The 13008-nt window shown below is 44.4% G+C and overlaps 1 long non-coding RNA gene across 1 annotated transcript; it reads right to left on the bottom strand.

Moving 5' to 3' along the window:
• Positions 1-4150: 4150 nt before the first annotated feature.
• LOC144672817 (uncharacterized) lies at positions 4151-8258 on the bottom strand. Its single transcript, XR_013574183.1, has 3 exons — positions 8240-8258; positions 5740-5862; positions 4151-4266 (listed from the first exon to the last, which is right to left on the bottom strand). It is a non-coding gene; the product is annotated as an uncharacterized LOC144672817 (long non-coding RNA).
• Between the last annotated feature and the right edge of the window lie 4750 nt (positions 8259-13008).

The raw sequence follows: 13008 nt of genomic DNA, 5'->3' as shown, positions 1-13008 counted from the left end.
GCTTTATTAATAGGGGCATTGTGTACAAGAGTAAGGCGATCATGTTGAACTTGGATAATACAATAATTAGGCCTCATATGGATTGCAGGTCCAGTTTCGGGCACTGTACTTGCGGAAGGATGTGAAGACAATATATCGAGTACGGAGGAGATTCACAAGAAGTATCCCCGGGATGTAGAAATGTAGCTATGAAGATTGAAGAAAAATTTCCATTTAAGAAAAGAAAGAGAGGAGTGGAGACTTGGTTGAGGTATTCAAGATCTTGAGGAGTATGAACAGGGTAAATAGTGAGGAAATGTTCCCACCTAAGTGAGCATCAAGAACTAGATGGCACATATTCAAAACGATGAGCAAAACGTGCAGAAAGGACGGGAGGGAAATTGTTTTTTTTTCGGCCAGCTTGCATTTGGCATCCGGAACAAACTTCCTGGAATTTGCTAGATACAATTCCGATCGAGGTTTTCAAAAGGGAATTGGATTCTTACCTGAAAACAGAGAATATAGAAGGTTACACGGATAATGCAAGGGATAGGGGATTATGCGGAATGCTCTTTCAGATAGCCAGAGAGAAATCGATTTGCCGAATAGCCTCCTCCTGCACTGTAAAGGTACTGTAATGTTGTGAAGAGAGATCTTCCAAAAATGGGAATTTGCGCTTGAACAATTATTACAATTGAGGTGTAGATTCGCAGCTTTGTCAACCATATGTCCAGAGGGTTAGGGGGACAAGGGGTGAGAGTTATGAACCACGGAAAAGATAAAGCGCAGAAGGATCCTATTCAGCGCACGGTGTCTGCACCGGCCATGGAAAGAGAAAAATAAATCAACCAGTAGCTCATTTCAAACCCCAGTTTCCCGCACCTGTTCCGTAGCAATTCAGGTTACAGCGTTTCAGGTACCATTTAATTGAGTTGAAGGTTTCAGGTTCAACCACCAGTTTAGGCAGTGAATCCCAGGCACCCAGTATCCTCTGGGTGAAATGTATTTTCTTTGTGTCACCCTAATCCCACAGACCCCGCCACACCGCACGCCACGTTTAATGACCTGGCAACATTCCTGTAAATCCGTTCTGCACTGTCTCAGAACTCTGTTGTCCTTCCTATAATGTGGTGACCGGAATTCTACACAAAATTCCAGCTGCGGCCTAACCAGCTTTTTGGACAATTCCAACATTGCATCTCTGCTTTTGTATTCAACACCTCATCCAATAAAGGGAACATTCCATCTGCGTTCTTTACCACCTTATCCACGTGCCCTGCAACATTGGAGGACCTGTGGATAAGCACTCCCAGGTCTTCACTTCCTCAGCCACTATCAATAAGTTCCTGTTTATTGAGTATCCCCTTGCTTGGGTTGCCCTCACCAAATGCATTAGCTCACCCTTTTTCTGGATTAATTTATATTTGGCAACTTTCTGCCTACTCATTCAAACCATTGATAGCTTCCTGGAGGCAGCACTTTTCCAAATTACTACTAAATGCAGGGCCAATTATTGGTTCCTCTGCAAATTTCCCGATCGCACATTTAAGTGCAAATCATTGATATATCCAACAAACCGCAAGAGCCCCAACACTGAGCGCATTGAAATCCACTGGGAACCGCGTTCCATTTGCAAAAACAGCCATCGGCCATTGCAATTTGTCGCCTGTCAATGAGCCAACTTTGGATCGAGATTGCCACCTTCCCCCGTATCCAATGGGATCACACTTGTTTGACCAGTCTGTCATGCAGGGCCTTGTCAAGTGCCTTGGGAATATCCTTGTTTATAACATCCGGTGAACTGCTCTCATCAATCCGACTTGTTACTTCGTGAAAAATGTCTATTAATTTGGTATGGCACTATCATCAATTGAGAAAACCATTCTGACTATCCGTAATCAATCTCTTCCTTTCAAAGTGACAATATATCCTGCATCTCACAATTGATACCAATTATTTGCCCACCAGTGAAGACATACTAATTGGTTTATAATTTTATGGCCGCTCCCACACAAACTATTTCAAAATTTGGTACAGCCCTTGCAGTCTCCCAATCCTCTTCTACCTTGCTTGTATCTAGTGAGGATTGGAAAGTAGTCTTAAGGGCATTCGTTATTTCCTCCCTGGTTTCCTTTAACAGCCTGGCATATAATCCATCTGGCCCTGGTAATTTATCGAACTTCAGTGAAGCCAGTCCTTCAGTGCGCCCTCTCTAACTATGCTTATTGCATGTAAGCTTTCACATGTCTTCACCTTAAGTAGAATGTCTGCATCATCCCTCTCCTTAGTGAAGACAGAGAAAAAGTACACATTTGGGACCCTGCCCACATCTTCAGCATCAACCCACAAGTTTCCATGGAGGCCTCGGTTAGGCCGGACCGTGTCCTCAGTTATTCTCTTGTTCCTAATCTACTGATAAAGAATAATGGAGTTTTCTTTGATTTTACTTGCCAAATTTTATTGTTACCACCTTGTTGCTTTCCTACTTTCCTTTTTTAACCTCGCACCTGTATGTCCTATACTTCTATAGGCTGTCTACAGTTTTACTCTGCTTGTGCCTGTCACAGGGCCTTTTTTATCTGTTTTATCTTAAACCACAATCGTCTAGATAAATTTAGGTCATTGAATGAGGACAGAGATTTGAACGGATGAATGGGCTACTCGTGTTCGTATTTCTTTACGTGAGATACACAGAGATGGTAGTGCCAACAGCGGAGGCTTATTAGAGAATGGGATGAAGCGGAACACAGAGAACACCGGATGGCAAACCCTCCATTTCTGCTCCTTGGTTTCTGGCCTCTTGAGCACCATCATTATTAACTGCTCCAACATTAGTTACCAACTGCTTATATTCTAAACATCTGTATCCCTTTCCCAAGCCTTCGTGTCTCTTCAATTGTCTCTGTTCCTTAAAATCACCCCGTTGGACAGAAGCCTCATTAGCCTGTGCTCACACCTCCTTATGTGAAGTGGTGTTAAATAACTGTTTGATATCACTGCTGTCAATCGCTGCGATGAGTTTGTGTTCTAAATGGTGCTCTATAACTAATGGTTATCATTATCATACACATTTTTCATGGCTGACCAATGGTTAACAGCATGAGGCAAAACCTCAAACAGAAGTTAAACACTATGCATATTGGGAATCTGATTCGCCTCCTTTGCCAGCAGACGCAGGCCCCAAGGCATGATGAATATAATCATAGATTCACAGAGGTTTAAGGGACAGTAAAAGGCCCTTCGGCCCATCGGGCCTGCGCCATTCAATCACCCAACTATTCTAATCCAATTTTGCACCACTAGGCCCATGGCCTTGATGTGGCATCGAATGTGCACATGTCAATCTCAACATGTTTGTGATTGTACAGTGTTCTGTCGGCATCCATGAACTTTGATTGTATAATAATAACCTATGTCCTTCCATGAGATTTGTGTGTATAATAATAAACTGTGGACTTCCATGAACTTTGATTGTATAATAATAACCTATGTGCTTCCATGAGCTTTGTGTGTATAACAATAAATTGTGGACTTCCATGAACTTTGATTGTATAATAATAAACTGTTGGCACGCGTGGGCTTTGACAGATCTTAGACGATAGGAACTGTGACTCACCTCGAGCAATGGAGATGTAGCTTGATATAATCTGCTCAAAAGCGATCAGATCTCCTTCCTCTGCCTGGTCGAGGAGACAGACGAGATTTTGTCGACGAGTCTTTGCATTGTCCCGGTCGCCACTGGAGATAATTCCTGTAAGTGAAATGAAGAGCAGTCACAGAATCCACTGCCAAACGTTCGCACTGTGGAGTTAGAATTTGAAAACTGCTTGAGATCGGAGACCGAGGACTGGGCATTTCATTGACTTGGGAGTGTGCCACGGAGGTGATGTGCAAGGTACATCACGACATGTCTGCCAATAGCGAAGTGATGATCATCAAAAATGTACAATGACCTGGATATGGAGGATTGCCAGGAGTGCTTGAATGCCTGGAGGATTGAAATGACAGAGCGATTTGCTAATAGCATATATGAAAATGTTAAAGTTCTGTATCCCTATCCAGTGAAGGACTGTGGATCCCAGGTTAATGGTGGAATGTGGACTTCATACGAGCAGGAAACTTTATCACTCAACTGAACAGTTACAATCTATCTGCAGAACTCACGTTGAACGTCCTTTCTGAAGACTAAGAACTGATTAAAGAAGAAGGCGAGCAGATTGTCATCACAGCGGTCGAGGAGATCACTGATCCTCTGCCGTGAATTCTTCAGACCTCCAGAGACCTTAACTAGAAATAAGAGAGAAGCATTTGTCAGAGTGCATGAGGTCATTCACTCCGGCAGACAATACCGAATAGAAACGGGGAAGGAGGGAAGTAAATTTGGAAGAAATGAATGATGTAAGGTAGTGAATGCTGGGAAGAGGGATGAAATTTAAGGGGGGAAGGAAGAAGGAAAGTTCTTGGAAGTACATAGAATATAGAGCGCCGTAATTGCTCACCTAGCCAAGTTAACGAGGGGTGGTGTTTAGACTTCACCCAAGTCTCATCCCATTCTCGCTTCTCATCTCAGCCTCGCATCCCATATTTCCAATCACCTTTATACAAGTGCTCTCCCAGTGTCACTTTAAACTGCCTGCCGGAAACATTTCCTGTGCTCATGCGTTACACAGTACACCCACTTACTCAATGAAGAAATGAGTCCTTCTCTAAGCATCAGTCAATAATGATTATGGATAGAGAGATAATTCCTTTCCACGGCAATTGAGTGCATTCACTCCAATTCAACCCTGTCCTAACCATTCATAAACTTAAAGGATTCATCCTCTTAAAAGTCAACGCAAAATAATCTCTAACTTTATTACAATAGTCACCACCTGCTCAATACTATAGAATTTTGCAAAGGTTACTATACAGAAAGAGGCCACTTGGGTCACCGTGTCTGCACCAGCTGGAAAACGAGCCGTCTCGCCTCATCCAGCATTTGTTCTGTAACCATGCAGCCAACAACACTTCATGTGCATATCCACACCCTTTTTAAGTGACATGAGCGGTTCTGCCTCGACTACACTTTCTGGCAATGAGTTGCGGAACCCTGCATCCCACTGTCTGAAACAAAAAAATCTCAACTCCCTTTCCATTTTTTAACACAGATCAACTAAAATCTATGCCACCTAATCACTGCTCTCTCTGGTAAAGGAAATTTCTCCTTCATATCTTATTGAGCCAGGCCCCTAATAATTCTGTACATCTCAACCAATTCACCCCTTGGCTCCGCTGTTTGATGGAGAACAATCACAGCCGATCCATTCTTTCTGCACAGCTGCAGTTTTCCAGTCCGATCCCCAAAAGCCTCCACCGTATCTTCTCCAATACAATCAGATCTTTGTTGTAATACGGTAACCAGCGCTGCACTCAGGAATCATGTATGCCTGATTAATGATTTGCACAGATGCAGTATATGCGCCATGCTTGTCTGTTCTATACCTCAGTTAAGAAATAAAAGGATTCCATAGGCCCTCTTAAACACTTTGTAAACCTGCCATGCTATTCAGGAACACGTGGGGAATCACTGCAAGGATTTAGCAAGAAAGGAAGGATTGAAGAATGGGTGGAGGCATAAAATGTATAAAGGAAGAGACGACAATTAAAGCCTCCAAAATTGGAATCAAAATTAAGCAAATGTTTCAGCTCTATTATTCTTAGCCAAGCAACAAATAAATTCAAGGAAACCATAACTTAGAGCGATAGTGTCGGCCTTACAGGTGATGAAGTCTCTGAAGGTTAACATGTGCCTCAAGACGAATTGAAGATTCGGATTGTCGAACGTATTCAAAATGTCCTCAATCTTCCCGCGAGGATTTTCATCACTCATGGACGCCATTGCTGAAAAGACAGATCAACATTTCTCGGTCCCTGATTGGTCAAACCAGACATCAGATGCGACCTAAACCGTGATAACACAAGTGGTGCCATGAAACAATGGATCTCCCCGCAGCTGGGAGTCAGAATGATCAATGTCTGCGGGAGAATCATTTGTTATCCCTAAAAACCTGCAATTACGTAGCGCCCGTCAGGATTACAGTTCGCCCTAAATGTTTTCACAGCCTGATAATTATATTTTAGAAAATGCCGCACTCTCTGTTGAAAAGTAGATATTGTGGCGCCCAATCAGTACACAGAAAATATCTTCATATTTCAGTAATGTTCACTTAAGTGGAAAGCATTCGGTCCAGGACAGTAGGGGTATTCAAACCCAATGCCATTGTTAAAACACCAACCATCAAGATCTTGGGAGGCAACATTGATCAGAAACTGAACTGGACCAGACATATAAATGATTAGGTTACAAGAGCAGGCCAAGGCTGGTAATCCCGCTGGAAACCTACCGCCTGATTCTCCAATCCCAGCCCAACACCGACAAGGCAAAAGTCAGGGGTGTGATGGAATATTCTCCACTTCTCCAGAAGAGCACTGCTACAACAACAATCAAGAAGCCACCATCCAGGACAAAGCAGCCTGTTTGAATGTCACCCTACCCACAAACATTAATTCCCCCACCACTGACGCACAGCAGTAGCAGTTTGTACGATCCATAACATGCACTGCAGGAACTCACCAAGGCTCCTTAAATAGTACCTTCAACATCCACGACCACGACCATCTAGAAGGAGAAGGGCAGCAGATATATGGCAACACCACCACCTGGAAGTTCCCCTCCAAGATACAGGCCATCCTGACTTGTAATTATATCATCATTCCTTCACTGTCACTGAGTCAAAATCCTGGAACTCCCACCCTCACAGTTCTGTGGGTGCACCTACACTACAGGGACTGCTGTGATTCAAGAAGGCAGCTCAACACCACATTCTCAAGGGATAATTAGGGTTTTCAGCAAACGCTCGTCTAATCAGCGCCCACATCCTTTGAATGAGTGATTAATAAGAACAACAACACCCTGTGTTTCGCCGAATGCATCTGAGGAATGTTTTACACCTTCATGCTGATGGGTGAGCAATGAGGTGAGTTAGTGAGTGATAGACGGAGTGGGAGGCCAGGGGAGTGAAGGAATGAGGGAGAAATGAATTGAATTCAGGTCTGATGGAAACAGTGAAACTGAATCTCAATAAAATAAGCTCCAGTTCCCTGATTCAAAGCTGTTGCAAATCACTAAGTCAATTGACCTTATAGAATTCAAAGTCCAGTGCATAATCGTTTTTTCAGTGATAACGGCAATATATGTTTTTTCTTCGTGCTCTGTAACATTGGTTAAGGTTTTTCATTATATTACAACTGTGTAAATAAAATGTCGACAAAAGTCTCGACTCTAAGGAGGAATATCGAGCGATGAAGTCACACTCGAGAAACATGAGACCAATACTCCTCGCCTGCACTTTTTGTTCAGCAGCACTAACAGAGAGCTACACTGTCAGAGGGTGAGCAACCAGGGAGCGCTGTACTATCGGAGTGTCAGTGCTGAGTGAGTTCTGCACGGTTGGACGGTCAGTATTCAAGGAGCGCTGCACTGTCAGAGGGTCAGTATTGATGGATTGCTGCGCTGTCGGAGGGTCTGTACTGAGGGAGTGCTGCTCTCTCGAAAGGTCAGTACTAAGGGAGCGCTGCACTGTCGGGTTTCAGTACTGAGCGAGAGCTGCACTGTTAGAGGGTCAGTTTTGAGGCAGCGTTGCACTGCTGGGGATCAGTACTTATAGTGTGCTGCACTTTTAGAGGCTCTGTGCTGAGAGACTGTTGCATTTTCGGAAGTTTTGTATTGTCAACCTTCTGTATTGAGGTCGTGCTGCATTCTCGGAGGGCCAGATCATAATGAGCTCCGCACTTTTGGACGGGCTGTTCTGACAGATAAAACATAGCTTCTTGATCAGTAATGAGGGGACATTCGTTCGCCAAAAGTGCAGAATAAACTCTGCGTAACGCCAGGTTTTGGTGATAGGTGAGGGTTGCACTGTTCTATATCCCATCATTCGAATGGTAACAGTTTTTTTTTAAAAAGAGCATTCGTGTTCGCTCACATTTTCGAAACACTCGATTCTAAACACCTGGATAGACAAGAGCAGCAACACTTCAGCAACTCATCGGGGCTGTGGAGCTGGTGGTGGGAATTGAGATTTGCACTCACGCTCACAGGGCGAGAATAAATTAAACATACATCTACAGAAAATTCCCAACATACAATCAATCGCACAGCAGTTTGAACCAGATCATATTGCTCACATTAATTCTTTGAGAGAAATGTGTAACTTACCTTGGATCACTGCTTTCTGTTGCACACCAAAAGCTTCTCAGACCTATATCCTGAAAGTTGGTCCGCCAAGAAGTGCAAACACCAGCTGATCGAAGTTCAGATCTTATCGAGTGGAATGAAGCCAAAATCAAGAAGAGAAATCCCGCCCCCATTTAATCTACAAAGGCTTGGAATGCAAAGCTGGGGGAAGCACAATGCAGTTTACAGAGCCTGTGTCAGATCCTGCCAGCAGCGAACTGCAACTGGATCACTTTGTTCAGATATTCGCTCCTCATCTCACAGATGATATATTGATCTTGGCAGCTGGGGGGACACTGCTCGGGTGTACGCGAACGCTGCTGTGCGATGCATGAGTTATATAGTGGAGCGGTTGAATTAACAATGCTGATAATGGGTGATTAAGCAATATGGTTGTGTGTTTAAGATAAATGAATCTCTCTGAAGGCCGTGTCGAGAACAAAGTGATTTTACAGGTGTGTCATTCAGGAGGCACGGCAGGCAGCTCGGGGAGATAGTGGCACAATTTAATCAAAACTCTCTGCGGCAACCAGTGGAAGCTAAACTCAGTTAATACATCTGGACTTATAAACTCATCCCATTAATAGTGACGGATTCTGTAAGGATCCATCTGGATCATTAATGTCCGTAAGGGTATGAAATCTTCAGCACGTAGGAGCTCTGCGAGAAATGTGGCTGCAGGCCCACTGCAATGTGGTTGGCTATTAAATAGCCGAGAAGAGCATTCAGTTCAAGCGCAATTGGGGATGGGAATAATAAGTTGCACTTGCCAATCCACCGATATTCCAGGAAACAGCAACAAACAAAATATGAAACCACGGTTAGTGGAAATTTGGAACTCACTCCCGCAAAGGGGTCAACTTTGGTTTTCCAGACTGAGGCTGAGACTTTTAGCAGAAAGAGTATGAAGGTATTTGGAGGTAAGTTGGTGAAATTGAGTTAGTGAGCAGGTCACATATTTAATATTACACTCTGGTGCAGACTCCAGGTGCTCCATGCCTCTCACCTGTTCCAAAATAGATATTCAAGTGAATTTATGGCCTCTTCCTGTCGCAGTGCCAGAGGCCCAAGGGGCTGAATGGCCTCCCCCTGTTATTATGTACTTGGGTCGACGGGAGTTGGAAACCAATGCGATTGCCTCCCTCTCCAAGAACAAAATAGTCCATCTGCCCTTACGACGCGTTGTATCGAGTCTCCAATATGCAGAGCTTATGGGCTAAATAAGCGCAGCGCACAACTTTCATTGTTTGACTGATTTAATAGCTCCATTGATAGGGGTGCACGCCTCCCCTTTCTAAAGCCGCCATTTCGGACTTCAACCCTCCATAAATCGCTCACCCTTCGCCCCTCAGTGATGGACATACGATGAAGAACGATAATGACCCGCACTCCTCTAAACAGTACCCTTTGTAGTAGAGTTGCTGATTGATTTCTACTGGTGGTTGTTAAGTGGATTAAAGTCATTGATGTGTTTTGTACTGCTACGTCTAGTAAATGTAGCTTACAGGAAGTCTTCTTTCGCGTTGTGAAGGCCATGGATCTGAAAATAATCTTTTCTGCTCTGAACTCCCGCACCCAATCACCGGAGCAAATGTTTTTACCTACCTTGGTCTGTCGTCTGGCCGGTAGAATGGACAGAGGAGACCCAGACTGCGACAGGGTCCTGGAAGTGGGAGCAATGTGTTCTCAGCTTTAGGTCCACAGGCATAAATGCTCCAACTTGTCCTCAACGAAGAGCAGTATGAAATATACTTGCTTCCCTGTGCCATTTCTCACTGCAATCTACCCTTTTTGCCAAGAGGGTGAACAGTGCTTTTTATTGCTAATGAAGGTGATAATGGCCATTTTATCCAGACATCTAACTGGTCACTACGCACTGTTTTACAGGGGAAGATAATGATCCTCTTTATGCAACGAATGCATAATATGTTTCTTCTTCACTTAGCAGGAGGCAGAGAAGCCAAGCAGAAGCAGGAGGCGGAAGGGGAAGATGGAAAGGAAGGGATCCCACAAACCCACGCAGATCCTCTCTGACTGGACAGCCGATCATAGCCTCATCTGACTGTCGCACCAGTGAATCCAAAAACAACCCCTCAGTGATCAGACGCAGACCAGTACTGTGCCCTCTTCGGCACAATTCAGAAATGGAAGCTACCACACAAATAAATCTTGCAACTTTATAAATCAAACGGTTAATCAGTTTCATTCAGAAATCAACTAATTATCTTTTGTTTTCTCTTTGTAACTGCCATCTGTCAGGAATCATGGCGCAAAAAGGACAAATAATTTCCTCATTGCAAAGACCTCTTTTAAGGTTAGCGAAACAGCATCGATTTTCTCTCTCCAGAAATACATTTTCTACAAATTCCATTTCTAAACATTTTAAATCAGCCTCCAGATACGTCAGGGACAGTTGATTCAGGTTTCTATGTTAACATTCCTAAGTGGATAGGATGGGGGCTTTTGCATCCCTTATCTGTGCAAGTCTTCACGATAGGTCAGGGTATGTCCATCAGCATGGTGTAAGCTAAAATTCCGACCTCGAGAAGGGGAGTTGGTAACGACACTCAAAATTTAGTTACCTGTCCCGTAACCATTGATCAGAAGAGTTTGAATATGCAATGGTCACTGTGTAAGCTACCAGCCCGCGCGAAACTAAGGTACTGGAGAAGTGGGGGCAATCCTGGGGAGGCTCTAGTGTTATACAGGCAGCTGAACTCTGAATATGGAAGATGGATAGGAGGGGGCGGAGCAGGATCCCGGGAAGAGTTGCCTAACCCTTGGATTGGAGTGCAGGATGCTGCTGTCAGAACATACTGAGCTTAGCAAGCTGTGTGCCAACTGCCTTTTCGCCCCATGAGATCAATAAACAGTTTCCAGTTCTCACGAACCAAATCCTTTTTTCTGGCCAATTAATTCATGCATCATACATAAACTGTTGCTGCTTATTAAACTATCTTAAACTTCGTTACTTATAGTCGACTGGCCATCTAAGGTCTCTGCGGCCCCCAAATCCATAGACTTATACGTCCATGTGCGCACAACAGGCCTAGCGCCCCGACCCAGTCTGAGCCCAGTTGTTGCAGCATGGTGGTTGGAAGGATGCTGACTTTCAGTTGGTCGGAGTGCAGGTTATCCTGATGCACATTCTCGAGCAGCCCTGATCCTAAGAGGCCGGGCTTCAGATTGCCCGACCTCGGCTTGGCAGCAGCAACGTACACTGGCTGGCAGAAAGGCACCGGGAAATAGCGGGTTGTCTCTTCTGGGAGAATGAATAAAGTGTACCTAAGAGCGGACAGCAATTATTTGATGCACGGAGTAATTGCTGCTCCGGCGGGGACTTGTACATGCATGGAAAGAAGCTAAGCCTGCATTACTGGACTCTTCACTTCGACTGAATCACTCAGTCATGAGATGCCTTCAGCTTGCACTGCAGTGGAAGCTGCTCCTCCTGGCATGAGTTGCGACGTTGTTAAATCAATAACTGCGGTAATGACGCTGGTATCACATTTACACTGAGGATAGCTCCCCAGCTCTGCGTGAAGCTATGACTAAGTTATGCTGCTCGATTCCTCCATACGTCTTGACATAGAACATAGTGAGATAGTGGACCTGGCGATGGACCAAACATATATGTGAACATATCCCTCAGCATTTTTCGAAATGCTGTCACATCGACCTCCATCTCTGAATCATCTGCAGCAGAACTCATGACCCGCCTCGCCATCCAAAGAGCTGAGTCCTGCGTCACACTGGCCTACTTCCATTATACAGCGTTCTATCTTCCTCTCTGCCACCCTCTAAAATACACACAGTGCCAGTATCTGATCAAGTGGCTGTCAGTGTCAGAGTGACTTATGGTGCTTCATCATGGGTATTCTCTTCACCACCGCCCCCTCCTTTTACTTCTTGCTGCTGCACAACTGCTTAGTACGTTTGCAGTTCTTGGCAGCTAAAAGAACATCGGAAGAGACAGGTAGGCTCGTGGGGAGAGGGAAGAGCTTAAAGTGCATCCTAAGGCAATTTGTACTTTGTTAATCAGAAGTGAATTAATGATTTTGAAAGTTAGAGCGAGGATGATGGTTTGGCACCATTAGATCATGTGATGACCCATTCACGTCCTTGGGAAAACTAAGCTTTAATTTTCTTATTTGTTCAATATCCCCTTTGAGGGCAATGTGGACTGAACAGTATTCCAAAAGCGTTTCGCAAGGAAAGGACAAATTTATTGCCAATTAGAGTGTTGTGGATTGCAGTCTATTTTATTAGTTGGCAGCTTAGAACAAACTGAAAATTCATGTGGAACAAAACAGCCATGGTTCCCTCCATATAGAACAAGTTATTTCATGTCATTTTGCAATTAGATCCTTGAAGAAAACCGGCTCACCGAGAATAGAGCAGAGACCGTGTTGTTATGCGTGTTGTACAGGGGGAAAGGGCATAATAGTGATAGGAGGAAGGGGAAGTGATTATGAATTGGGCAAGGCCCTTTGATATAGCGTGAGTGTTGACAGAAATCACTAGAACTTAAAATTGTGACAGAGAAGGGGTTCGGTGCCAACAGGCTGTCGTGAACGGAGTGAGGGAGGGCTCGTAGACTTGCAGCCTCTCGGTGGTAACTGTGTCTGGGGATGTCTGACATGATACACCAGCTGATGAAAACGACGGAAGGGCAATTGAATGGAAAATGCGAGATCCGAGCGAGGGTCGAGTTAGAAAACTGTATGATTGCACGTGGTGCCCCGTTTCTG

This window comes from Cetorhinus maximus, unplaced genomic scaffold (assembly GCF_964194155.1).
Source record: "Cetorhinus maximus unplaced genomic scaffold, sCetMax3.hap1.1 HAP1_SCAFFOLD_52, whole genome shotgun sequence".
Taxonomy (NCBI): Eukaryota; Metazoa; Chordata; class Chondrichthyes; order Lamniformes; family Cetorhinidae; genus Cetorhinus; species Cetorhinus maximus.
Note: the sequence above shows the minus strand (reverse complement) of the source record. Positions and strands in the feature narration are given on the sequence as shown.